Below are 26,878 nucleotides of genomic sequence, written 5' to 3'. Positions count from 1 at the left end.
CTGGGTGTATAAAGTTAAGAAGAAAATATATCATATTTTAGGAAAAAAGAGTAAGGTGAAACATATCCAAAAGTTGACAACCAGGATTGTAAGGGCACTAGAATTCATGTCACATGAATAGCCTATGGATGTGTAGCTGAGAGAGAGAATATTTAGGAGAGGAAAGACTAGTTATCTTTCTTCAGACAATTTTTTTTTCTTTTTTGATTAGGCAATTAGAGTTAAGTGACTTGCCCAGGGTTTCATAGCTACTAAGCGTTAAATGTCTGAGATCAGATTTTAACTCAGGATTTTCTGACTCCGGAGTCTGTGCTTTATCTATAGAACCATCTAGCTGCCCCCTGTGTTTTCAGACATTTAAAAGTTACCTTTTGGTTACATAGTAACCTTATGGTTACATAGGACAGAATAAGTAAAAGTAACAAGGTCACAAATTTTGGCCCAACAGAAATCTTTCTAGTGACTTAGAACTATTTGAAGATAGAATAGACTGCTTCATGTAAGGAATTCTCCATCATTAGAAATGATCAGATGGAGGCTGAATCTATATTTGTCAGTGATCTTATAAGGACTCAGGCACTGGTTGACACTGGGCAAGTCAATTATTATATTCAGTTTCTTCATCTGTGAAATGAAGCTAAGAAGAGCATCTGCCTCCCAGAGTTTTTGTGAGAATAAAAAGAGATCTTCTTCTTCTCCTTCTCCTTCTCCTCCTCCTCCTCCTCCTCCTCCTCCTCCTCCTCCTCCTCCTCCTCCTCCTCCTCCTCCTCCTCCTCCTCCTCCTCCTCCTCCTTTCCTCGTCTCGTCTTCGTCGTCTTCTTTGTCTTCTTCTTTTCTTCCTCCTCTTCCTCCTCTTCTTCCTCTTCTTCTTCCTCTTCCTCCTCCTCCTCTTCTTCCTCTTCCTTCTTCCTTCTTCTTCCTTCTTCCTTCTTCTTCCTTCTTCCTTCTTCCTTCTTCTTCCTTCTTTTTCTTCAAGTGACTTGCCTAGTATCACACAGCTAGGAAGTGTTAAGGGTCTGAGGTCAGATTTGAACTCAGGTCCCCCTGACTTCAGGGCTAGTGTTCTATCCACTGCACCCCTTAGCTGCCCCGAAATGAGATATTTTTCAAAAACTACAAATCTAAAAGTGCTATATAAAATGCTGCTGTTATTTTCATTTTTGTTGTTATTAATTACCTGAGACTTTTTTTTTTCTCTTCTGATATCCGATAGTTTGATGTTGGGATTTTTATATCCAGATCTGTTAGCTATAGCAGGGAGAAATGGCAGGAATTAATTCCAGACCCATGGAATTGCATAGTTGAAACTGCTATTTGTTATGTTATTTTGTTCCCTATAGGTACTGTTTACGTGTAGATTAAAAAGCCAGGATTTACCAATTCTTTTGGACTAAATAGTTGCTTCTCACGTTTGTTAGTGAATACAGTAATATAACCTGTAGTACCTAAGAATTCCTAAAAGACTTTTTCCATTAAAAAATTAAGTGATTGAATAAATTGAAAAGCAGTATTTGATATCACATGGTGACTTTGAAGTAAATTTATTAACATTTCAGTTCTTATTTGATAGCTTGTTTGTGTGTATGTGTCAGAATATCGAGAATTGCTTAATCTAGAACGATAAAGCAGACAATTTTTACATTGTTGATTTTAACTTCATGCTAAATATTGACCCAATTTATCTTTTAAAAACTGAATTATCTTGACTTTCATATACATAAAAAGTAAATTATTTTATAGAATTCCTTTTAGCAAAAGAAATGAATGATGGCAGTCAGATTTCCAGAAGTGCTTGCAAAACTGATTTATTATCCTGTTGGTAGAGAAGCAAAGATAAATAGACATGCTCTTATTTCTGTGACTTAAAAGCTTGCTCCAATCATAAAATAATTTTCACATAAAGTCTGAAAAGAAGTTGAGAAATGGAAAATAATCTCATGCCTAGGAAAGCAACTCATACATCAGAAATCTCCAAACAAATTGATTAAATTAAAGGGCTTAAAGCTGGGAGGGAAGTCTAGTTTACTAACCTTACAGATGAGGAAACTGAGGCAACAGAGTTAAAATGACTTGCTTAAGTTTTCTTTCACTGGTTTTTGTTGTTTTAAAATTCAAATCACAATCTCAGAAATATATGCACTCTTAAATTGCCTTTTGTTAAATTATTTAGGTCTATAAATTGATGACTCGGAGAGTGGCTGGTGTAGTTTAGTGCAAAGAGAATTCAATTTAGTGTTGGAAGAAGTAGAATCAATCCAGGCTATGCCATTTACTGGTTATGTGACATTGGCCCAAGTTTGTTTATTTGTAAAAATAAATGTTAGACTCGTTGGTCACTACCAAAGATTCAGAATCTGTCCAGGTATGGAGAATGATTGTACTTGGATTTACAACTCAGTGAATTATGACTTTTCTGCTTACTCTCTATGGGACTGTCCAAGGTCCTTTACCTCATGGCAAAAAAGGAGCCAGAACTAAGTGATGACTTACATTTTTACATGTCTGTGTTATGTGATCTTAGTTATACACAAACTAAGTTCATATTTGGGGGAAAGTTTATTGGTTCAAATGTAATAGATTTGAAAGAAATAATATGGTTTCTGTTTTATTTTTAAATCAATTTTTTACTTATATCTTTTGTTTTAATTCCATCTGTATTTATTCCTCTATTTGTCCTCCCTTCCCTTACCCAGAGAACCATTCTTTAGAATCAGGAATAAAAAAGAGGGAAATAAATTCAGCAAAACTAGCCCACACATCAAACATGTTTGACATTATCTATGCAGTACTGCAAACTGATGGTCCCCCATTTCTGCAAAGAAGAGAGATTTTTTTATTCCTAACAAGAACAGTTGAAGGTAATTTTATTTACTGCTGGTAGAGAATGATTAAGTACCCAAAAGTATATATTGCCCCTTTTATACTGATCATGTCTTTTCTTGATCTTGACAGTATAGTTGTAATCCTGTAATAACAGAGTAACATTTTAAGCATCTGTGAAAATTGTATTTTGGGAAAAGAAAAAAAAAGTGGGAGTATTCGATAGCCTTTTGGATTCCCAAGTAGGGAATAAAACTATGTCTCTTTTTAATGTTTTTAGTACTCAGACTTAATAATAGTAGTTGCTTTTAGGATTAAGTATGTTTTAATTCCCAGTAACCTTTGTACAAAGAAATACATGGCCGAGTTGCCCAGATTTTTTTCTTCCTTTTGACTGATTACTTGGTAATTCTATACAGAATACCAAGATGAAAACAGAATATTCATTTTTCATTTTTTTAATAGAAAATGGAATTTGTGGTTGAACTTGGAACAGAGAATATTGTTAAATTCTTCCAAAAATGCATTGTTTATTGGAGGGCAGTTTTCTTCCTGTGTAACTCTTTAAGAATTCTCTTGAATAATATTTTCCTATACTGTTGCATAATATTAATTTATGGCCCTTAATAAGTAAAAATTAAGGAAGGAAATTTGATCTGAAAGAAGGACACAAACTAGGGCCTCATAATAATTTTAGAATTGCCATAATAATTTCAGAGCAGTTAGGTGGCACAATTGGTCCTGGAGTCAGGAAGACTCACCTTCTCGAGTTGAAATCTAACCTCCAACACTTACTATGTGATCCAGTAGTTTTGCCCTCAGTTTTCTTGTCTGTAAAATGAGCTGAAAAGATAGTGGCAATCCATTCAAATATCTTTGGGAAGAAGACCCTTAAATGGAGTCACAAAAAATCAGACATAATTGAAACAAGTCAGTAATGATAACAAAAAATAATTTTAGGAAAACGGTTTTTAAAAAATGTTTGTTTCTCATTGTACAATTTTAATCAAAAGGAAAAGGAAAAGTTGTATTTAGCTGAAAAACAAAACGCTTGTTTTTATAGACCAGCAGCAGGTATGACAAGAGATAAGAAAAACCAGAAGTAGCAATTAGCCATGTGAGTTTCCAAATAATATTTGAGTGCCCATTTATTATTATTTTACCATTTTAGTTTTGTACTTTCTACTCAAAGGCCTTCAACTGTTGTTGCAGTTTAATACACTGACACTAGGAGGTTGATCCATATTCATAGTATGATCTTCAAAGGATAAATCTATGTCTTAGAGTGGTAATAAATCTATGTCTTAGAGTGGTAGATAGAACAAAATCTATCAAAATATTAAAGCAGATAACTAGGTGCTGATATTTTAGAGCAATTACATTTTAGAGCAAAACAATCTTAGATTCAATTAAAAATGTAAAAATTAATAAAATTAAATTAAAAGAATTAAATACTTGAAAAAAATGTAATTATCCCTAATATACTTATTATTTCTCTCTTTTAAAATTTATGTAATCTTCAACTTTAAATATTTAAATTTTTTCTTTTTCTTCCATCACCCCGATCTCATTCATTGTGAAGGCAAGAAATATGATATCAATTATACATGTGAAACAATGCAAAACATATTACCATATTAGTCATGTTGCCAAAAAAAATGAAGAAAAATTAAAGTGGGAAAAATGTTCTTCATTCTCTGGAGGTTATAAGTCATCTGGAATTGTCTTGGATCATGGCATGGATCAGCTTAGCTAAGTTATTATAAGTTAATCATAAAATGATATTCCTGTTACTGAATACAATATTCTCTTGGTTTTGCTCACTTGACTTTGCATCAGTTCATTTAAGTCTTCCCAACTTTTTCTGAAACTATCCTGGTCATCATTTCTCATATAGCACAGTAATATACTATTAACAGTCACATACCACAACTTGTTTAATTATTCATTGTTCTGTTGACGAGTAGTACCCCAATTTTCAGTTCTTTACCACCACAGAAAAAGTTCCTATATATATTTTTGTACATTTAGGTAGTTTTGATCTTTGGAATACAGACCTATTGGCAGTATTGCTAGATCCAAAGAGGTGCATAATTTTATTGCCCTTTGGACATAGTTGCAAATTGCTCTTCAATTGGAACTGTTTACAACTCTATCAAGAGTGCATTAGTGTCTCAGTTTTCCCCCATCCCACAACATTTATCATTTTCCTTTTTTGTCATATTAGACAATCTGATAGATGTGAGGTGGTACCTCCAAATTCTTTTAATTTGGATTTCTCTAATCAGTAATGATTTAGAGCATTTTTTAATGACTATAGATAACTTTAGTTTCTTCTAAAAATTTCTTGTTTGTACCCTTTGATCATGTACAATTCGTTGGTGAATGACTGGTCTTTCGCTCCCTCCTTCCCTCCCTCTTCCCTCCCTCTTTCCTCCTTGCTTCCTTCTTTCTTTTCTCCCTCTCTTCCTCCCTCCCTCCTTCCATCTCTTCCTCTGTCCTTCCCTCCCTGTCCCTCCTTCCTTCTGTCCCTCTCTCTCTTCCTTTCTATCTCTCCCTCCCTCCTTTCCTCCCTTCCTCCCTTACTCCTTTCTTCCCTCCTTTCCTTTCCTTCCTTCCTTCCTTTCTCTCTTCTTCTCTCAATAGCATTTTTCCAAATCTATGATAGTATTCAACATTAATTTTTGTAAAACTTTGTATTACAAATTTTTCTTCCTCCCTCCCTTGTCTTCCCTCTCCTCAAGACAACAAGCAATCTCTCTCTCTCTCTCTCTCTCTCTCTCACACACACACACAAAATGCATCTTAAATATTTTAAACATACTTACATATTTGTCATGTTGTACAAGAAAAACCAAACCAAAAGTGGAAAAAACCCATTAGAAAGAAAAACAAATGAAAGTGAAAATATTATGCTTTTATCTATTTTTTGTCTCTATATATCTCTCTTTGGATGTGGATGATATTTTCCACCCCAAGTCTGTTGAATCACTGAGTTATTGAAAAGAGCCAAATACATTACAATTGATTATCACATAATTTTGTTGTTACTGTGTACAGTATTCTCTTGGTTTTGCTCACTTCACTCAGCAGCATCATGCAAGTTTTTCCAGGCTTTTGTTTTGTTTTGTTTTCTTAATAAAGTTTTTTTATTTTCAAAACCCATGCATAGATTGTTTTCAGCATTTGCCCTTGCAAAAACTTTGTGTTCCAAAATTTTTTTTCTCCCTCCCTTCCTCCATCCCCTCCCGTAGGCAGCAAGTAATTTAATATGTTAAACATGTGCAGTAATTCTATACATATTTTCACAATTATTATGCTGCACAAGAAAAGGATCAAAAGGATCAAAAAGGAAAAAAAAATGAGAAAGTGCACATGGCTCTCTTCATCAAAAGTCCATTGGAACTGGACTTTCATTTAGCTGTTGAAAAGAGCCCTGTCTGTCACATTGATCATTGTATAATCTTGTTGCTATGTATAATGTTCCTTGGTTCTACTCACTTCACTCAGCATCAGTTCTTGTAAGTCTTTCCAGGCTTTCCTGAATCAGCCTGCTCATTGTTTTTTAGAGAAAAAATATAGAATATTCCATCACATTCCTATACCATAACTTATTCAGCCATTTTTCAACTGATGGGCATCCACTCAATTTCCAGTTCCTTGCCCCAACAGAAAGAGCTGCTACAAACATTTTTACACAGATGGGTCCTTTTTTAATGATCTCTTTGGGATACCAACTTAGCAGTGAGACTGCTAGATCAAATGATATGCATAGTTTTATGTCCTTTGGGCATAGTTCCAAATTGCTCTCCAGAATGGTTGGATCTGTTCACAACCCTACCAACAATGTATTAGTGTTCTAGTTTTCCCACATTCTCTCCAGCATTTATTGTTATTTTTTCCTGTCATCTTAGCCAATTTGAGAGATACAAGGTGGTATTTTAGAATTGCCTTGATTTTCATTTCTCTAATCAATAATGATTTAAGAGCATTTTTTATATGACTAACATGGTTTTAATTTCTTAATTGAATGATTGGTATTCTTATAAATTTAACTCAGTTCTTTATGTTTTTGAGAAATAAGACTTTTTAGAGAAATCTGCTTTTCTTCTAAGGATTTTGGCTGCATTGATTTTGTTTGTGTGCAAACTGTTTTTCATTTAATATAATCAAAATCATCCATTTTTTCTTTCTGTAATTCGATTTCTTTTCAAGTCATAAAATTTCTCTTAGCTACATAATTATTTCATGTTCCTCTAATTTTCTAATTATATCATTTTTCATATTTAAACCATATACCTGTTTTTATCTTACCTTTGTATATGCTGTGAAATACTGGTCTGTACTTAGTTTGTACCAAATTGATTTCCATTTTTCAGCAATTTTTGTCAAATAATTAGTTCTTGTCCTAAAACCTTGAATCTTTGATTTTGTTAAACACTAGGTTGTTATGATCATTTATTACTGTGTATTAGCCACTTAATCTATTCTACTATTCTACCACTCTATTTCTTAGCCAGTGCCAGATGTTTTCACAATTACCACTCTGAAATACAATTTGAGATCTATTGTTGCTATGTTCCCTTTCTAAACATTTTTCCCCCATTGATAGATACCCTTTGATATTCTTGATCTTTAGTTCTTCCAGGTGAATTTTGTTATTTTTTTCTCTGTCTTTGTAAAGTAGTTTTTTTTTTTTTTGATAATTTGATTCACATGACATTAAATAAGCAAATTAATTAGGTAGATTTGCCATTTTTATTAATTGGTTTGGCCTGTTTGTGAGCAATTACAATTTGTTTGATGTTTAGATTTGTTTTTATTTGCATAAAAAGTATTCCATAATTGTGTCCCTAAATTCCTGCATTTGTCTTGTCAGGTAACCTTCTAAGTATTTAATATTATCTACAATTACTTTGAATGGAATTTCCATCTCTTTCTGGTCAACATTTTTAGTGATATATAAAAATTCTAATGATTGATGTAGATTTATAAATATCCTGCAACTTTTGCTAAAATTCTTAATTATTTCAATTGGGGTTTTCTGGAGTGCTGCTATAAGAATACTATCAATGAGTGATAGTTTTTTCACCCATAACCTATTTTTATTCATTCAGTTTTTTCTTGTCTTATTGCTATCATTTCTAATAAAATATTGAATAATAGTGGGGCATCTCTGATCTTATTAGGAAGGTTTCTAGCTTATTCCTATTAACATATGTTTGCCCTTGGTTTTATATAGATATTATTTGTCATTTTAAGAAAAATGCCATTTATTTCTATGTATTTTTTTGTCAAAAACCTTTTTCTATTGAAATAGTCATATGATTTTTTATAGTTTTTTTTAATTGATGTGGTCATATATATTAGTAGTATACTAATCTTGAACCAGTCCTTTATTCCTATAATAAATCCTATCTGGTGATTGTCTCTGATCTTTGTGATAGTTTGCTGTAATCCTCTTGCTATAAGTTTATTTAAAATATTTGCCTAATTGGGGAAATTGATACAGCTTTCTTCTTTTCTTTTGGCTTTCCATATGCTATGAGTGCCATATTTGTGATGTCAAAGGAATTTGCTAGGACTCTTTCTTTGCCTATTTTTCTGAGTAGTTTATATGGGAAATAATTTCTTCATGGAGCTTCTGTACTTCTTTTCCATTTTTAGAAAGTTTTTTTCTTTACTGAATTTTTGTGCCTCTTTTACCAAGACCTTGACTCTCCTAATTTTATTACATTACTTTCATTTCTTTTCTCAATTTTCCCACTACTTTTCTCATTTGATTTTAAAAATTCTTGAACTTTTCCAAGAATTCTTAGTGGTCATGTTTCTGATTCATTTTTTTCCCCTTTGAACCTTTACTTGTAGCTCTTGCATTGTTGTCCTCTTCTGAGTTTGTGTCTTGATCTTAACCTGTACCATAATAGTTTTTCATGATCAAAATGTTTTTTAGTCATTTGGTGATTTTTTAAAACCTATTTCTTGACTTAACTTTATGCTAAAATTGGGCTGTACTTCCAGGATGGAGTGAGCACTAAACCCAATGTGTGTGTGTGTGTGTGTGTGTGTGTGTGCGTGCGTGCGTGTGCTATCCTTTTCAGAGCTACTTCTAAAGGTCTGTGATTTTTCTTGCTTCTAGGGTGGTGTGATGCAAGAGGAGGTGGTCACTTCTCTCTTGGTTTATGCTTTGGTTTTTACCCAGGAAGGGTATTTCCTCCTCTGCAGCTATAAGTAATAGTGCTCCTTTTGGCTTGGGACAGTTCCCTATTTTGAGACTTCAGTCTCAAGTACTGCTTTTTCTTTTGGTCCTGGAACTGTTATATGGGCCCTTGCTTTTCTGGGGCTACAAGAGCTTTTTCCCACCTGGATCTGAAACTCAAAACAGTGTGTATTGAGTGCAACAGGGTCCCACACCCAGTGTCAACAAAGTGTCTTGTAATCTCTTCCTAACCAGTTGGCTGAGCTACTTTGTATCTCTGTGCTAAGAACTTCCAAAGCTTCTTTTGAGACTGTTACAATTAACTCCAGCTGATATTAATATGATGTAGAATTGAATTTGGGGGCTGATCTCCGCTCTGATGTCACAGACTTCCCCTGCTGATATTCTAAGTAGTTTGGGGGTGGAAAAAAAAATAGCTCATCCCACCGTTTCAGAATTCAATTAAAATTATTTGGAGGGGAATCTTGGGAAATGTTCAACTGAGTAACTGAGTTGCTGCATGTACTCTATCATTTCTATCCTCTCATATCTCTTTTTGTAATGTAATTTACCTTTTCTAGGTATTTTCATAATCTGTTACATCACTTAGTATCCAAATTCAAGTAGCAATCACCAACAGTGACCTTAGTCAGGCTAGATCTCAGAATCTCAGACAGGGTGACATTTCATTATAGTCACTAAGCAATGGGAAAATGCTAGATTGACCCCTTTGACCTGTTACTAATGAGTTAAAATGCTTTTCTTTTTTCCTTTGCTTTGAGACAGAAGAAAAGAGAAAGAGGAAAAAAAGTCATCCAGTGTTCTGTTCTTGGCCATGTACCAGTCAACATTTTTGTCATTGATTTGGAAAAGCATAGTTGACATTTTTCTCAAGTGTGCAAAAGACAAGTTAGGAGAGACTGCTCATATCTATATATTTTCAGGCCAAAATCATAGCCCAAATCTTATCAATGAAATTTTAGAGAGACAAGTGGAAAAATGTATACTTTGAGAAATTGATTTAAAAAACCACACATAATAATAAGTATAAGATGTAAGAGATATGGCTGAGTTCACTAAGAGCAGCTTTATAATGGTAGTCAAAAATATTAATGCAATTGTAGGTTACATTAAGTGACAACTGGGACTAGAGTTCTTAATGTGGTATCCATGCACTTGTTTCAAAAAAATATTTTGATTAAGTATATTTCAGTATAGTTTCTCTTGTAACACTGTTTTACCCATTTATATAAGCATCATCCTGAAACATCCTGTTTGCTCTAAATCTTATCAATTTCAGAACTGTAGTACTCAGTACTACACACAACACACAACAGTGAAAATAATCGAATAGGACAAGAACACAGCAGATTTAGAACATTAGGATGGGGCCAAAAGGTTAAAGGGCCTTGAGATCATGACTTACATGAAACACGACTAAAGGTTTCTTTCATCATACTCTAATGAAATATTATTGAGAGGCTAAGAGACATCAGCAGCAGGGTACCATACTCAGTGGTGTATTGGCCCTGACCTCAAGCACATCTGGTTTCTAATATTTCTTCAGATGTTTACTTAGTCATGTGAACTTGGACAAATTGCTCTTTACTTCAATTTCCTTATCTGCAAAAATGGGGATGATAGTAGCAATGTTCTCATAGGGATGTTAGTAAGATCATATGAGATAATCTACCTAAATTATTTTGTTAAACATTAATTATATACATAAATGATACTTCATCTTTCTTTCTTTTTTCCTCTTTCCATCCTTTGTTACAGGAAATAGTGAAAAAACTTGCTTTGTTTTGTCCCAGAAGGCAGAATTAGGAGCCTATAGGAGTTCAAGAGAGTCAAATAGAAGCTTCATCTAAGGAGAAACTTATAAGAATTAGAACTATCGAAATGTCCCTCTTCATGATGATCTTGTTGCAAAGGTTAGTTGATGACTTGTCAGGGATGATGATGAGGAGATAAATATTCAGGTCCTGGTTGGTCCTTGAGGTCCCTTCTATTTTTTAGATTCCAGTAGTGGTAACTCTTGCTAAGCACACAAATCTTTGAAACTTGGTGCCCACAATTAGGAGCAATATTCTTTCTCTTGCTCAGATTCATATTTACAGTATGAAAACAGAAACATTTCTCCTTTTGGTAATTTTCTGTGCTGGCTGTGGCTTAATTAATATATAGAGATTTCTCTTTAATTTAACCTCCAGTTAAATATTTCTCCAACCATTTTATTTCTACAAAGTCTTAGAAATCTACTTCCACTCTGCCGTTTAATAGCCAGAAATGTTTTCCTTATGTTATAACATTCCTAGTATCAAAATAGGAGATTGATGGAGTAAATCAACCAAATCACCCCACCCCATTTTAATTGTATCAAGACACTAACCTCTGATATATTTGTCATATGAAAACACCTCTCAGCCACTTAGGACTATCAGGTGAAAATCTAGGATTATCACTTTTCACTATCAGGTGAAAACACATTTCAATTGTTGTTTGCATGTGACAGAAAATCTATTTGGATTGGTTGAGGGAGCTGGTCACACTCTTTGGGACACAAAACCCCATGAACTTAAAGAGATTCGGGGATTTGTGTGCTTTGGCAACAGCAAAGAGAGAGGATGTTCCAGTTAAACCTTTGAGAAGGAATCTTTTGTGGGGTAAGAAGCAGAGCTCAGGGCTTCAACCTGCATCTTGGTCTCTTTCCTCTCCCCTTGGCTGGCCTGGCATTATGAAAGGTCCAGAAGATTTGTGCTTTTTCCTGGCATCCTAGCAGTGTCTGTACATGTAGCCAATGGCAGATGAAATGAACATTTAAGGTTCTACCAAGAGCATCATATCCAAGGAAAATATCCTGGGGACTATTGTAAAAGCACTTTCAGGAGTTTTGAGATACCTCCTTGTCATATGTGCTTTCTAAGCTAGATCCTTTTTAATTTAGAATTTGTTGATATGAAAACATGGCACAAGCTGAAAAGGATTTTTTTGGTACCAAATATTCTTGGTATACAATTTTATTAAATAATAATTATCCATTTAAGGAGTACAGTTGTGGGAATTTATGAATTCTTATAGAATTAATAAAGATACTCCATAATTTCATAGGGTTACCCTAGAGCCCCAAAGGTACTTAACCAAACTGTGAGGACCTAGCTTATGAGTTCTGTTTCATATTGGGATTTGATTCATTCAGTCATTTTTCAGTCTTGTCCAACTCTTTCTGACCCCATTTTAGGTTTTTTTTTGGCAAAGATACTGGAGAGTTGTTTGCTATGTACTCTCCAGAACATTTTATGGATGAGGAACAGAGGCAAATAGGATTAAGTAATTGCCCAGAGTCACAGTGCTAGTTAAGTTTCTGAGGTTAGATTTGAACTCAGGAAGATGAATGAATTTTCCTGACTTTAGGTCCAGCACTATCCACTGTGCCAAAGAACTGTTCATTTCAAATTGAGATGGTAGTTTCAAAGCATATGGTATGTTTAGAAGAAAAAAATAGTGAACAAAAGTAAGGAAAATATACTTTTTATTATATGTAGTATTCAAGAATTAAATGAGATATTTTATAAAAGAGAAAAATCCGAAGGGTTCATTTTGAGATATATTCCACTTTCATAACACAGGTATGTCATGACAGTTAACTGAAGGAAAGGCAATGTATAAAAGCTCATTCAGTATATCAATAGTGTAGCCATGAACAAAAAACATGGCTCAGTTTCCAGTTTAATGCTTTATTATCAACCCTATGGCATTGTATCAGTTATTACAACTCACCTGGGACAGATTTTTCTTTTTTTCTTTTTCTTTTCTCTTTTACTCTAGGGACTGTAGACTAAAATTTTAAGCTTTTACTGTCCTGGATCAGAAGCTGGAGACACTATTTAGCTCTGAATTTTTATTTTGATATTTAAAACCTTTGGGGATAATCTTTAATTTTCAGAAGGGGAATTTGTTGAGCCAAGGTGAAATTGGGCAGTATTCCAGATCCTCTAGAGGGTCATCAAACAAAATAACAAAGCTATTCTGTGAAATGTGGCATATGTCCAGATCAAAATTAAAACACATTCCAAAATTAAATAGGACTGATTTTTCAAAAAAAAAAAAAAAAAAAGATGCCTTATTTTCTTCCAATATGATTTAACATTTGTGTTTGTCTCTTTGTTAATATGGTTTGTTCTAAAAATATAGTGTAAAATGAAGGTTTCTCCCTAATTAGTTCAAGAATGAATTATCTACAAGTAATGTTTTGGTTACAGGCATACCTTGGAGATAATTAAGTTTGGTTTCAAGACCACAATAAAATACATATTAAAGGAAATCACTTGAGTTCTTTTTGGTTTCCTAATACCTTTAAAAGTTATGCTTATGCTATATTATAGTCTATTAAGTATGAAATACTATTCTGTCTGAAAAAATCCAATGTTCCTACCTTAATTTTAAAACATTTTCTCATTAAAAATACTAGCTGTCATCTGAACAAGGTGTAGTCTTTTTGTTGGTGGAAGCTCTTGCATTGATGTTAATGACTATTAACAGACTGATCAGAGTGGTGGTTATGGTGGTTGCAGTGATTTCTTAAAATGAGATAACAGTAAAGTTTACCATGCAGGTTGAATCTTCCTTTCGCTTAAACACTTAGTGGCCATTGTAGGGTTATTACTTGGACTAATTTCAATATTGTTTTGTCTCAGGGAATGGGAAAGTTGAGGACTGCTGGTAAGTGAAACAGTCAGAACTATATACAGCCATTTTTAATTAAGTTCACTATTTTACGTGAATGTGAATGTGGTTTATGGTGCTCCAAAACAATTTCAATAAAACATCAAAGACTATCCAGTCACAGAATACCATAAAAAATATAATAATAATGAAAAAGTTTGAAATATTATTGAGCATTTCCAAAATATAACACAGAAACACAAAGTGATCATATGCTATTGGAAAAATGGCTGTGATAGATTTGATTGACTTAGGATTGCCCCAAACCTTCTTGTAAAAAAAAAAAACAATATTTGTAAAACAAAATAAAGCAGAATAAAATGAGAATGACTATATACTAAGGCACTAGTCATCAACAGCAGTCCCTGGGCATTTTGGGCTTGTACCATTAAAATATTTTTCATATTCAGTAACATGAAAAATTATCTTAGTTTCTGTGCCTTAAGTACATTGGTATTGAAAGCAAAGGAACTTTGGAGATTAGAAGTCATTTATTCCAACTTCTTCATTTTATTGGTGATGGAAATAAAGCTCAGAGAGAGATGAAGGGAATTAGTGATCACCACAGAGCTAGTTAGTAACTGAGCTATGATTACAATGCTTGGTTCCCTGGCTCCTAGAATAGAGATCATTTCAGCACATTATGTTATGGCCAGGTTATTCATTCATTCGTTAATTCCATCTAATTATCTTATTCATTCATTTTTTATTTACTTATTTACATATTCTTTTATTTATGAGGGAACTATTTGTGTTTCTTGTTTTCAATTGGGCTAGACTTAACATGATTATTGAAAATATAGCAGAATGTCTAAACAAATGTTGTACAGCTGTCACTTGATAGCGGATAGAAATGATTTGAAAATTTTATTCAGTGAAGTGTATTCCTATTGACTTTGATTATAAAATTAGACTTAGATTCCAATAAAGAGTATTTTGGCCTCTAAATGTAATAAAATTATATCTAGGAATGCAGCTTTTCCTATAAAATGACACTTTCAAAGAAAAAAAAACTTTCTGCAAGCCTAATTATATAGTATTCTTCACTTTTTTTGATAATTATTATGATGTCTAGTACTCCAAATGACTGTTATTTGATATTTCAATATGTCAGTGGGCTTTTGATTTATACCCTAGGTAGGTAAAAAGAAAACCCATTCACACTTTATTCTGTGTACTTTTTTCCATGTTCTGCCATAGATTTTCCAAAGGGGCTACTTTATAAGATGTAAACATTTCATCAGATCTTTTTTTATATTCCTTTTAAATGGGTAATAGTGCAGCAGCAGATAGAATTGTCATCTGTTATTTTTTGCACATGATTAATTACTTCCTTTTTTAATCATGCACTTCTTTTCCTTATAGATTTCCTAGATGATATTTTATGTACAAAGATCATCTTTGGAAAAATATGCCTCAATTTACTGGTACCCACCTTTTATTTCTCCATTGCTGTTTAGATTAAATATAGCTTTGACTTATCAGAGATTGTGTAACTCAATGATTTTTCAGACATCTGGCAATAGAAGGAGAACATTTCTGTTTAAAATAAAATTTTTTGTGTTAAGGAGCAGCATGAATTTTTGTATAAGAGATAAGGTAGTATAGTGGAAGGACTTTTGGATTTCAAGTCTGAAGAGACTTGACTTGCATGATGTCCTTGATATTTATTTACAAGCTATGTGACTATCGTCATATTCTCCAAGCTTCAATTTCCTAAAAGGCAAATATTAATAGTACTCTAATTAAGTGTGAATATGAAAACAGCACTAGAAGCCTAAAATTATATTGGAAAATATGATTCAAAAAAGGCCAAAGATTGCTTGGAAATCTCACAAGCCTTATCTAAGGCTTGAATGAGATACTAAAATGAAAAATGCTTTCCAAATTTTAAAAATATAAACTATTATTTTTAAAGCACAGTGCATCTTTTCAAATTCATCCAGCTTGTTCTTTTTCACAAGTAGACCCAGCTCACTATTCATCTGCAATGCATGTTCTAAAAAGAGTTCTGATGCACCAATTTAATTGTTTAGTTGTTATAATCAGAGTGATAGAAATTTATGGGTTTCCCTCTATAAATGATTAGACAGTCTCTTTTGAGAAATCATGGATGCAGTTAAAGAAGTTCTATGATATACTGAGATGTGATGCTTTTAGCAGCACAGTATCATCTATAAATAGCAACATCTGTGTGACCTCACCTTATATAGGGAATTTCTTCTTCCATTTGGAGTCCATGCAGGATATTTTAAAGGTAGTAAAAATCATTTTTGGCATACATAAAGCTTCCTATTTTATAACTTGCTTGATTGTAAGACGGGGCATGAAAGAGCTTAGTAGTCACATTTGTTGAGAAATCTTGTATGATCTTAACATTTGCACTAGAGACTTCTTTTTGGAATAGAATCTTTAAGGCTGCCTTTATCTACTACTGAGCTTGTTTAGTTTTAGAAAGGCCAACTTTTTAAAACTAAACAACAACAAGCTCAGTAGATAAAGGCAGTCTTAAAGACTCTGTTCTTTCTGCTATTCTGCCAAGTATGTGCTTAAAAAGATAGTTAATAATATCTGAGCCCTTCTCATATTTTCATTAAGAATATCCTTGTTATATTCATAGATTATTCTCATAAAGATTTTATAAAGATGAGAAAGAAGGCTTATGGATCTTTGTACCATAATTCCATTGCTTTAAGATTATGTGGAAGAATCTTGGTCTCTAGAAATCTCTGCTGGAATAGCATAAGTTCTGGGTAGAGTCTCCAAAGCTGAAAAAGCTTCAAGTATAGTCCAGATAACAAAATGTCGACTATTCAAAACCAAATTATTTGGCCATTGATTTTTTGGCTAAACTATTTAAAAACCTTTAATCTCATGGCACCTCCTTCCATTTCTACAGTGGAGTTATGGAAAACAACAAAAGTAGGTTTACAATTATATCATTTTTAGATTAGCCATGAATAAAAAATTAATCCTTGGCAAAATATGGCATCTTTGTCCAATGACCAATGAATTGACATGTTCTCTGAAGAATAGGAATAACTAAGTGTTGCATTTATCTAAGTAAATGAAAACAGAAGACAAGACAAAAACAGTACATCACATAGCTTCCTTTTCAAGAGAAATAAACAAAAAAGTTGGTTTCTTCACATGTCCAAATAAAATATTTCATAGGATATTTGGTTATTTCATCATTTTGCCTTGTTCATGATTACCACATTTTAAAAAAATACCATAAAGAAGAGGAATACCCAATATCTGTTATAGAGGATGAAGAATTTACACACATTCTCTGGAAAAATGTATTAGATTGTCCAAATTAAGTCAATACAGATAGCATTTTTCAGTGATTTCAGGGTAGATATACGGACCCTCTGAATGCTTAAAATTATATAGGAAAATACACTTCAGGCTCAGGAATCAAAAAAGACTAAAGACTACTTGGAAGTCAAATGCCTATGTATTAGGACTATCTCATTGAAAGAGAATCAGGTAAACTTTCCCCCCATATGAACATTTGTCTGCCCTATATTTTACTTGTCACCATGTCATTTCAGACTGTCAGTTGGGTGATTCAGTGCATTGAGTGCTGGGCCCCAAGTCAGGAAAACTTGACTTCTATCTACTAACTGTGTGACTTCTGGCAAACCAGTTTACTGCTGTTTGCTTCAGTTTCCTAATTTGGAAAATGTAGATGATAATAGTAGCATTTAGTTTTCATGTTTGTCTTGAGAACCAATTGAGATAATATTTATAAAGCACTTAGGACACTGCCTGACATGTAATAGGCAATTAATAAATTTTCCTTCCTTCCTTCCTTCCTTCCTTCCTTCCTTCCTTCCTTCCTTCCTTCCTTCCTTCCTTCCTTCTTTCCTTCTTTCCTTCCTTCCTTCCTTCCATCTCTTTTCCTCCTTTTATTGACTCTTATCTAGACTTTTGCAGTAATTTACTTATATGGGTCTCCTGGATTTCATTGTCATTCCTCTCCCATCTGTCCTACACAACACATCATATTACTCTTTCTGATATGCAGATCTGATTATGACACAATGCTACTTAATTCTCCCCCCTTGACCTCTAGTGATTCCATATTGCCTACCACTGCTTCTTAGTCTGGCATTTATTATTATCTCGTTATCTGGCTTCATTCTGCCTTTCCATCTTTACTAACATATTTCTTCTAAGGTAGTTTTTGTGTAAGGGAAGAGTGTCTATTTGGTACAAATATGTATGGAAGATGGCAATTAAGAATCTTCTAGAAATTAAAAAAACCAAAGGGTCAGTTAATCAATAATCATTTATTGTGTTTGCTAGGGACTGAGCAAAGTGCTGGGGATCCAAAGAAAATACAAAAGCACTCCCTACTGAAAAGGGATTACAATCTAATGAAGGACATAGAAAATTGATGAGGAAGAATAAATGGGTTTGGTGTTTGATAAAAGTTATTAGTTTAAAGGCATTGGGAATAAAAACTATTAAACTGGGCATGTCCTTTGATCCATCAATGCTACTACTGAGTCTACCCTAAAGAGATCAAAAAAAGAGGAAAAGGACCCACATGTACAAAAATAGCAACTCTTTTAATGGTAGTAAAGAATTGCAAACTGAGGGGATACCAGTTGGTTGGGGAATGGTTAAACATGTTATGTTCTATGTATGTGATGGAATGCTATTGTTATAAGAAATAATAGAATGGTTTTGGAAAAACCTTGGAAAACTTGTATAAATTGATAGTGAAGTTAGAAAAATCAGGAGAGCAATTAATATAATAACAATGCAACTTTGAAAGGACTTAGAGGCTGTTATTAATACAATGGAACCAATTACTGTACCAGAAAACTCATGAAATATTGACTCAAGAATGTAGATTGAAGTGCGCGTTTACACACACACACACACACACACACACACTTGAAAATGACTAATGTGGAATTTGTCTTGCTTGATTATACATATTTGTAATGGATTTTGTTATCCTTGCTCTCTCAATGGGTGGATAAGGAGAAAATGAGAGGCAGAAAATTCAGAACAAAAAAGTGAATTAAAAAAAAAAACCCTTTGGAATGAGAGTTTCAAATTAATGCATGGATTGTATTTTAGGCAAAGGATTTCTTACTATTTCTGCTGAAGATAGTTGATATTTGAGGAGTTGGCAAAAATAAAAATTTAAGGTGCATGTGTGTATGTATTTGCTTGAAATGGCCCTACTTTTTATATCAATGAAATTTTCTAGAATGTCCTTTTGCTAATGCAAATGGTACATATGGGCCTTGCCTGCCACTTGATCCCAACCTATCTTCTTCCAGTGTCCTATCCTCCAAATGCCACACAGGAAGGCAAGTGAGAACAGGGATGGCTCTTCTGGTGGTATGTGGCTGACTGCCCAGACAACTGAGAGCAATTTTATTCACACTGTTGTTGATCTAACCTTTGAAATACTATTCACGTAATCGTAAGTTATATATTTTTTAAAAACATCAAGGACTACATTTTATAACACTTTAACATGTTCTAATAACAATTTATGAACTGAATAAACACAAAAGGTCATATACACCAACATTTGATTTTCAAAATGATTTTTTGAGAAGCAGTTTGATGCTGAAGGATATAAAGAACATAAAATTAAACACAGATCCTGCTTAATCTATGAATTTAGCTGGGATCATCAGCTTTAAAATTGGAAAAGAACTTAGAGGTCATTTAACTTAACCCCCTTCATTTTATAGATAAGAAAACTAAGGTCCAGAAAGATGAAATCACCACATTTCAGACATGCAAGGTACCTGCAAAGATTTACTTCAGCTACTACTTGAAGAGAAATTTCCATTGAACTCAGACCAAGCATGATTGTTCAGTTCTTAGTTGAAGAATTCTTGTAAGATCTATTATCTTCTGAGGCAGAACTTTTGTTCAGAACTGTATGTTAAGAATGCTTCTCACCTTCCCTTCCCCTTATATCAAGCCTTTTTGTAAATTTAATTGAATGCTTCAAGTTTTTCCCCTTGGGGTCCAAGTCGAACAAGGTTAATCCCTCTTCCATCTGTGATATATTCCAATACCAGCTAGGTGGGACAGTGAATGGAGAGCTTTGGGCATAGAATTAGCAAGACCTGAGTTCATGTGACATTTTAGACATTAACTGGCTGTTAAGTCACTTAACTTCTGTCTGCCTGTTTCCTCAGCTGTAAAAGAGGATTGTTGTGAGGATCAATTGAAATATTTGCAAGGAATTTAAGACAGGACCTGGCACATTGCAGATGCTTAATAAATATTTCCTTCCTTTCTTCTTTCCATGTGACAGTTCTTTTATTCTCTTGAAGGTAGCAATCAGTTGCCTTTAAATCATTTCATCCCCAAACTAAGCATCTCTGGTATTTTTCATTTGATCCTTACATAGCATGTACTCCAGGACATTCACCATCCTCATTGCTCTTTAAATACTTTCCACTTTACTAGTGCCTTTCCTAAAATGTCCTGTCTAGTACTGTTGATGTGGTCTGACTAGGGCAGATTTAAACTCCCTAGATTTGGACAGTGTTCATCTCTTCCACCAGTATAAGATTGTGTTAACATTCTTGTCACTTGTTTTGTATGTTAACTCATATTGAGCTTTCAGTCAACCAAAACTCTCAGATATTTTGACAAATAGTTATCCAGTCACACCTTCTCCATTTTGTACTTGTGAGGTTGAGTTAAAAAAACAATAATAAGAAATTGTAGGAATATTGATACGTATGTATCAATAGGTAGATATAACTTACATATAAATAGTTAGGTATATAAATAGGTTATGTAGATATATCTATTATCTTTCATCTTACACATATTTTTATCAATTTTTGAACCTGCTAATATCTTTTTCAATTTTGTTTGTGTCACCTAGTGTATTAATAATCTCTCTCAAGTTTATGTAATCCACAAAGTTGGTAAGTGTATCATCCTTGGCTTTTTGCTTTCATATCATAGTTGAGACATAGACAATATGATGGAGAGAGATCTACATTATTTGAAAAAATAACAGCAATACTATCTTTACAGAATTAAATTTTTCTTATTCATTTTAAGATCCTTTAAAATATTTATATGATTTAAACCTCAGAATAAAAAAGAAAACAATCAAGCATCTTTTTTTTTTTTTTTGGCCTCTAAATTTTTTCAATTACTTACCAATTCACAGTGACTATCTTTTTTTAAGGCACTGAAGTAGATAGAAACTAGACAGCCACCATTTCAAAATGATAAATAACATACAAGATTTGGTAAGGAACCACTTGACAATAACTGTGGACAAGAAAAGGTAGAAATATAGGTCAATCATCATTTCCTTTGTTTCTTACCAAAAATGGCTTAACACTTGATAGTAATCTTCATCTTTTCAAGCCGCAAAAGGCCTATAGTTGATTTATTTCATTTTTATATTCCATAAAATGTTATGGATGTTTTCCACTAAACTCCAACTGACTCTTGAGAAAGATTGATGGTTAGATGGATATATTAAAGTACTTTCAAACTTGCACTTTGCCAAATATTTGTTCCTTTTATTAAGTTTTGATAACCGTGATTGACTGTGGAACAGATAAAACTCGGGAAGGAAAGTAGCTAAAACAGAGCTTGGTGTTTTGTGATACTCAGCTAATGTTGGCGATCTTTCACTGTATCATCTATTGATTCAGCTTCAGCCAAACATTTATTTCCAACTCTGTGCAGATGCCACATAGCATCTATCTCTTGGTTTGCATATATTCAGAATTTCCCACATGAATATTGATTAGATTGTTTAAAAGATTACACAGAAAGATTTTTTTATAAAATTATACAACATGCTTTAATAAAAAAAATCATACTAGATTTGGAGTTAAAAAGATCAATCTTATCTCTACAAGCATAGGATGATATACATCAACTTCTCTCTGGCTCTCAATTTCTTCATCTAAAAAATAAGGAGTTGAATTTTATACATATATATGTATATGTATATACCATCCTACCAGACTGACATGTTAAAAATATTGATAAATATTTTCTCTCCTTTTACTTTAGTTATTTATGTATTTTTTGTTATAATGAGTAATTTACTGGGTAAAGGAAGGGGAAGGAATAGATTAAAGAATGAAGTTAATATAAAAACAAAGATATCATTTCAAAATTATTTTAAATTAGGGTTTAGATAATTTCTAGGTTTAGGTTTATTGTTTCAGGTTTAGATGATTTCTAAGATCTTCCAGCCCTAAATCCTAGGGTAACTTCCACTCAGCACCTTTATTCTTGCAGTTTCAGTTTTTATTGTCATCATTTTTCTGTGTTAGGCATTTGATGTCATATTTAGTGTTGATAGCTAGGGATCAGAGTCACTCAGCTTTCCTTGATATAGTTTGTTCAAATAAAAATGGATGAAAACAGGTAATTCACCATCAGAATGAAGAACTTTTATTTCCTAGCTGAAGTTGAGAAGCAAAATACATTTGAAAATGATAGAATAACTAAATTTATATGTTTACAGTGATATAAATTGTGGCCAAGAAGAATTTATTTGATACCTACTATGTGTAAAGTACTAGGTTGAGTGCTTGCTAAGAGAAATAAAAAAAACAATAATCCATTATCTTGGTCCCCAAGAAGCTGACAATAATATGGGGTGGGGGAAGAGCAAACAAAATACAAACAGTACAAAGTAGAGGATGTTAAAGGCATAAAAGTAATACAAAATCTGGGGGGAAAATACCATTAAACTGAAGAAAAACTTTTTTTTAAAATGCAATGTGTTAGGATGGAGGAAGCATTTTGAGTTGATTTTTACTGGTTGTGGCACATGTAAACAGGCAAAGATGGGGTAGATTAGGGCATTTTAGGAAAAAGTTAATAGTGAAGATACTGCACAGTAGAGAGAAGTCAAGAAAATTGATTTGCTTGAGTTCAAATCTAACCTGAGACACTCATTAGCTCTGTGAGCCTGGACAAATTCCTTAACTTTGCCTCAGTTTCCTCATCTGTAAAATGATCTAGAGAAGAAAATGGCAAGCTATTTCATTATCTTTGTCAAAAAGACCCCAAAATGGAGTTCTGGATAGTCAGACATTACTGAAAAATGACTAAACAACAAAAATAGTATGGGTTAAAAAAACAATAGTGAAGGAAAATCTGGAGAAGGAGATCAGTGTCGGCCTAAGGTAGATAAAAATGAGATCTGGGTTTAAGAGTTCTGAGCGGAAGAGTGATATAATCGGACCTAAATACAATCTTGTGAAGAGAGAAATGCTTGATGTAGAGAAATCGGTTAAGAAATGTAGCAGTGACCCACCCAGAAGGTAATGAAGGTCTCCAAAGAAGGAGATAGAGACATCAAAGAGAATGGAATAGATAGGGCAGATATATTGTGAAATTTAGAATTGATATGACATAGTCAGCAATGTTTCCAAATTTTGCAGTATGAATAATACTGCTAAAAATATGGAAGTAACAGAGAAGGGCGAACATGTTTTTAGTGAAAGATAATTGGTTTAGTTTTTCGTTTAGGGTTTTTATTTTTTTATTATTATTATTATTATTTTTTTTTACTGAGGATTGGGATTAAGTGACTTTCTTAGTGTCACACAGCTAGGAAATTTTAAGTGTCTGAAGTCATATTTGAACTCAGGTCCTCCTGACTTTAGGATTGGTGCTCTCTCCACTAAGCCAACTAGCTGCCCCTTGAGTTTAGTTTGTTTAAGTTAGCTTGAACTCAGGTCCTCCTGACTTCAGGGTTGGTGCTCTCTCCACTGAGCCAACAAGCTGCCCCTTTAGTTTAGTTTGTTTAGGTTAGCTTTAGCATGGTGGAGTGAGATCAAGGTGGGGATGTCTAATAGGCAGGAGGGATGTTAATAGGCAGTCCTTGGTTTCAGGATGGAAGTTGGGGCCAGAGATCTAAATTTCAAAGTAATCTTTGTAAAGATGAGAGTTGAAGCCATGATAGTAAATGAGATCAGAAATAACATACACATCACTCTTGTTGCTGTTGTAACATTACAGTATTATTTTTATAGTGTCTGCTATGTGCCTCACAAGATAAAATTTCACAAGTATTATCTCATTTGATTCTTACTGCAACTCTGGGAGGAAAATTGCTATTATTATACCCATTTTATAATTGAGAAAACAGAGGCTTAAGGGATTAATTAAGTTATTTGTCCTAGGCCATAGCACTAGTTAGTATCTGAGGCTGGATTTGAATTCAGATTTTCCTGACTCAGGTCTAAAGTTCTATCTACTTTGCCATCAAGCTGCCTAGATGGTTGCCTGAACATACAATTGGTTTCTTTGTCCTGCTATATCTTTTTATGATTTGCATGTTGGCTTTCTTACCTAAAATGATCTTTTTTTTAAAGACTCTTCATCTCTTAATTACCTAATTCAATGGCTTTTCCCCATCTTCATCTTTCTTTTCATCTCTGTAACCTCTGACCTTGTTAATCACGCTCTTCTCTATGAACTTGGTTTTGCGATATTATTTTCTCCTGGGTTTGGTGCTTATTTGATTGTTTCTTCTCAATCTCTTTTCTTGCATTTCTACCCACCAAACATGGGTATCTCTCCTGGATCTTTTTCTGTCTCTATTCATCTCAACATCTATAGATTCAATTATCATCTCTGGACTGATGATTCTTAAATCTATTTAGCAGGCCCTAAGCTCTGTGATGACCTCAGCCCCTCAACCACATCTCCATCTAGAGGTTCCTGTAGACATCTGGTGCTTATTTGATTATTTCTTCTTAATCTGTTTTCTTGCATTTCTACCCACTAAAAATGAGTATCTCTCCTAGGCTCTTTTCTCCCTCTATATTACTTCATTTGGTCATCTCATCAACTTCTATAGATTCAATTATCATCTCTGGGCTGATGATTCTTAAATCTACTTAGTTGTCCCTAAGCTCTCTGATGACTTCAACCTCTCATCTCTCAGTGGCTATTGGACATCTCAATCTAGGTGTCCCGTAGACATGTCAAAATCTGAACATCTTATCTTACCTGTCAAACCTTGCCCTTTAAAAAAAAAATCCTATTACTATTGAGTATAATAACACCATCCTCCCAGTCCTGCAGACTTGCAATGCAAGTATCATCCTCAGATCTTCATTTTCCCTCACTCTTGCCCCATTCCCACATCCAAGCTGTTGTCAAGACCTCTCAATTTTAGTTTTAGTTAACATCTCTTACATGTGTTCCTTTTTCTCCTCTCCTGGGGATACTACCTTGACGCCTTCACATCTGGACTATTGCAGTCTCCTTTTTCCAGCTTATCTTTTATTCTCTTGTCAGTCTTGAGTCATCATTTATACTTTTGACTGTCCTACCACTGGTCATTGATGGCTTTGGAAGAGAGAGGTAAATGACTTCCTGGAACTGTGCTCACTTAGATCCAGTTTATGCATAAATCAACATGATCTTCCTAAAGTAGCTCTGTGTCATTTCCCTATTCAGTGAACTCTATGACTTTCTGTAATCTCTAGGATCAACTAAAAATCCTTTGTTTAACATTTAGAGCCCTGCAGAACCTCACTTTTCCTACTTCCTATCCAGCCCTTTCACACTGTACCCTCCCTTCTGTCACATACATTATTTAACACCTGCCTCCTTAATGTTTTTCAAACAAGAAATTTCATTTCTTGACTCTGGGCATTTTCACTGGCTGTTCTCCATACCTGGAATATCTTTCTTCCTTATCTGCCTCTTGGCTTCCCTGGCTTCCTTCAAGTCAGGTTCTAAGAAAAGCAGATACCCATAAATTTAAAATCAGCATTCCACCAATAGTTTTAGATGGCTTGAGTCGTAAAATACTAGTTTTTTAAGAATTCAAAATAAGTACCATTCAAGAGGAAGTAGAGAGGTTCTTGGGAACAGATTGCACTACAAAGCATAAGAAACTATAAAGAAAAGAAAATTAATTAAATAGGACACTGGTTGCTCTATTTTCATATCAACAATGGTAGCTTGGTTATGTAGTTTTCAAGGGAGGTGAACTCTGAAATGGTACTTGAAAGTTCTTTCTAGACTTTGTGACCATGGTTACTTGAAATGAAATTTGTCAGTATTTGATTGATAATAGAGCTTTATAATGCCTCAGCATGCAAAAAATGTATATTATTAAACTCTAAGCATTATTAATAAATAAATTTTGGCTGATAACTTTATTTTAATTCATATTTCTTTTTTGTTTGTTAGTTTATCTTTTACCTGAGTTTGTTTTTTTCCTCCTCTTCTCCAATAAGTCTTCTATTCCTCCATTGCTTCAGTACATTTTCTTTTTGATGGATTAAATGTTGCATACATGAGCCCTTTTGAAAATTGTTTTTTATTATAATTTATACAAATACTTGGTTTGTGAACTGTATTACTCTTCATTTAAAAAATATTTTAGATATTTGGATAAATTTTATATTTTTTAAACTCTGCTTACTACTCTGTGCCTCCCAAAATACAATAACAGTAAAATATTTATTGACTGAATTGGTTGACTGATTGACTGAACAAGACATTGATTGACTGAAAAGGAATTTTCCATTTCTTGACTTTATATCCTCTAGAATGGGTAGGTTCATTCTGTCTTTCTGTTGGCATATAAGATTTAATATGCATCTTTCTGTTTATTAACTATCTCATGCCAATCTCCAACTACCATTGACTTAACAGTTTTATCAACACTGAGACCAGGTGTGAGAAACAATGTTCCAGTTTTACCTTTAAAAAATATTCTTTTGCAACTTAATTCACAGTGTTGTCAATTTTTACAGAATAGTTAAGGTAGTCTATTAAAGTTGTGAAATATTTTTTTTAAAAATTACCTGGAACATAATGCATTTAAGAAATACTTATTGGTTGGTTGATAGATCCCAAGCTAATAGTAGAGTTTCTTTCCCCCACCCCACCCCCCAACCCATGAAGAGTATTATAACTGTCTCCTTAATCCTGCCTTGAACTTCAGCCTATGAGATATCTTTTAGAAGTATTAAGGACTCACTAACAACCTGAATGTTATGAACCTCTCTCTGTGAAACTGTTATAGGATAAAATGGTAATGAATAGGTTTGCCCAGAATGGCCAGCCCATTAAGGATGCATATAATGTCTCAAAGAGTTTTCCCATGCAATCCTTAAAAAC

General features: G+C 33.6%; 1 protein-coding gene across 5 annotated transcripts in view; it reads left to right on the top strand.

The window, feature by feature from the left end:
- Positions 1-26,878, top strand: part of KLF12 (Kruppel like factor 12) — a 539,816-nt gene that overhangs the window by 203,674 nt on the left and 309,264 nt on the right. Inside the window, exon 1 of one of the 5 annotated variants that reach the window (XM_031958479.1) lies at positions 15,137-15,171. The exons of the other annotated variants lie outside the window; for them this stretch is intronic. The gene's annotated coding sequence lies outside the window, so the exon portion shown is untranslated. Of the gene's footprint in view, positions 1-15,136; positions 15,172-26,878 lie in introns of those variants that run through there. 5 annotated transcript variants of the gene reach the window in all.

The sequence above is a fragment of the Sarcophilus harrisii genome, chromosome 3 (assembly GCF_902635505.1).
Source record: "Sarcophilus harrisii chromosome 3, mSarHar1.11, whole genome shotgun sequence".
NCBI lineage: Eukaryota > Metazoa > Chordata > Mammalia > Dasyuromorphia > Dasyuridae > Sarcophilus > Sarcophilus harrisii.
The sequence above is the reverse complement of the archived record's forward strand: the minus strand, read 5'-3'. Positions and strand labels throughout refer to the sequence as shown.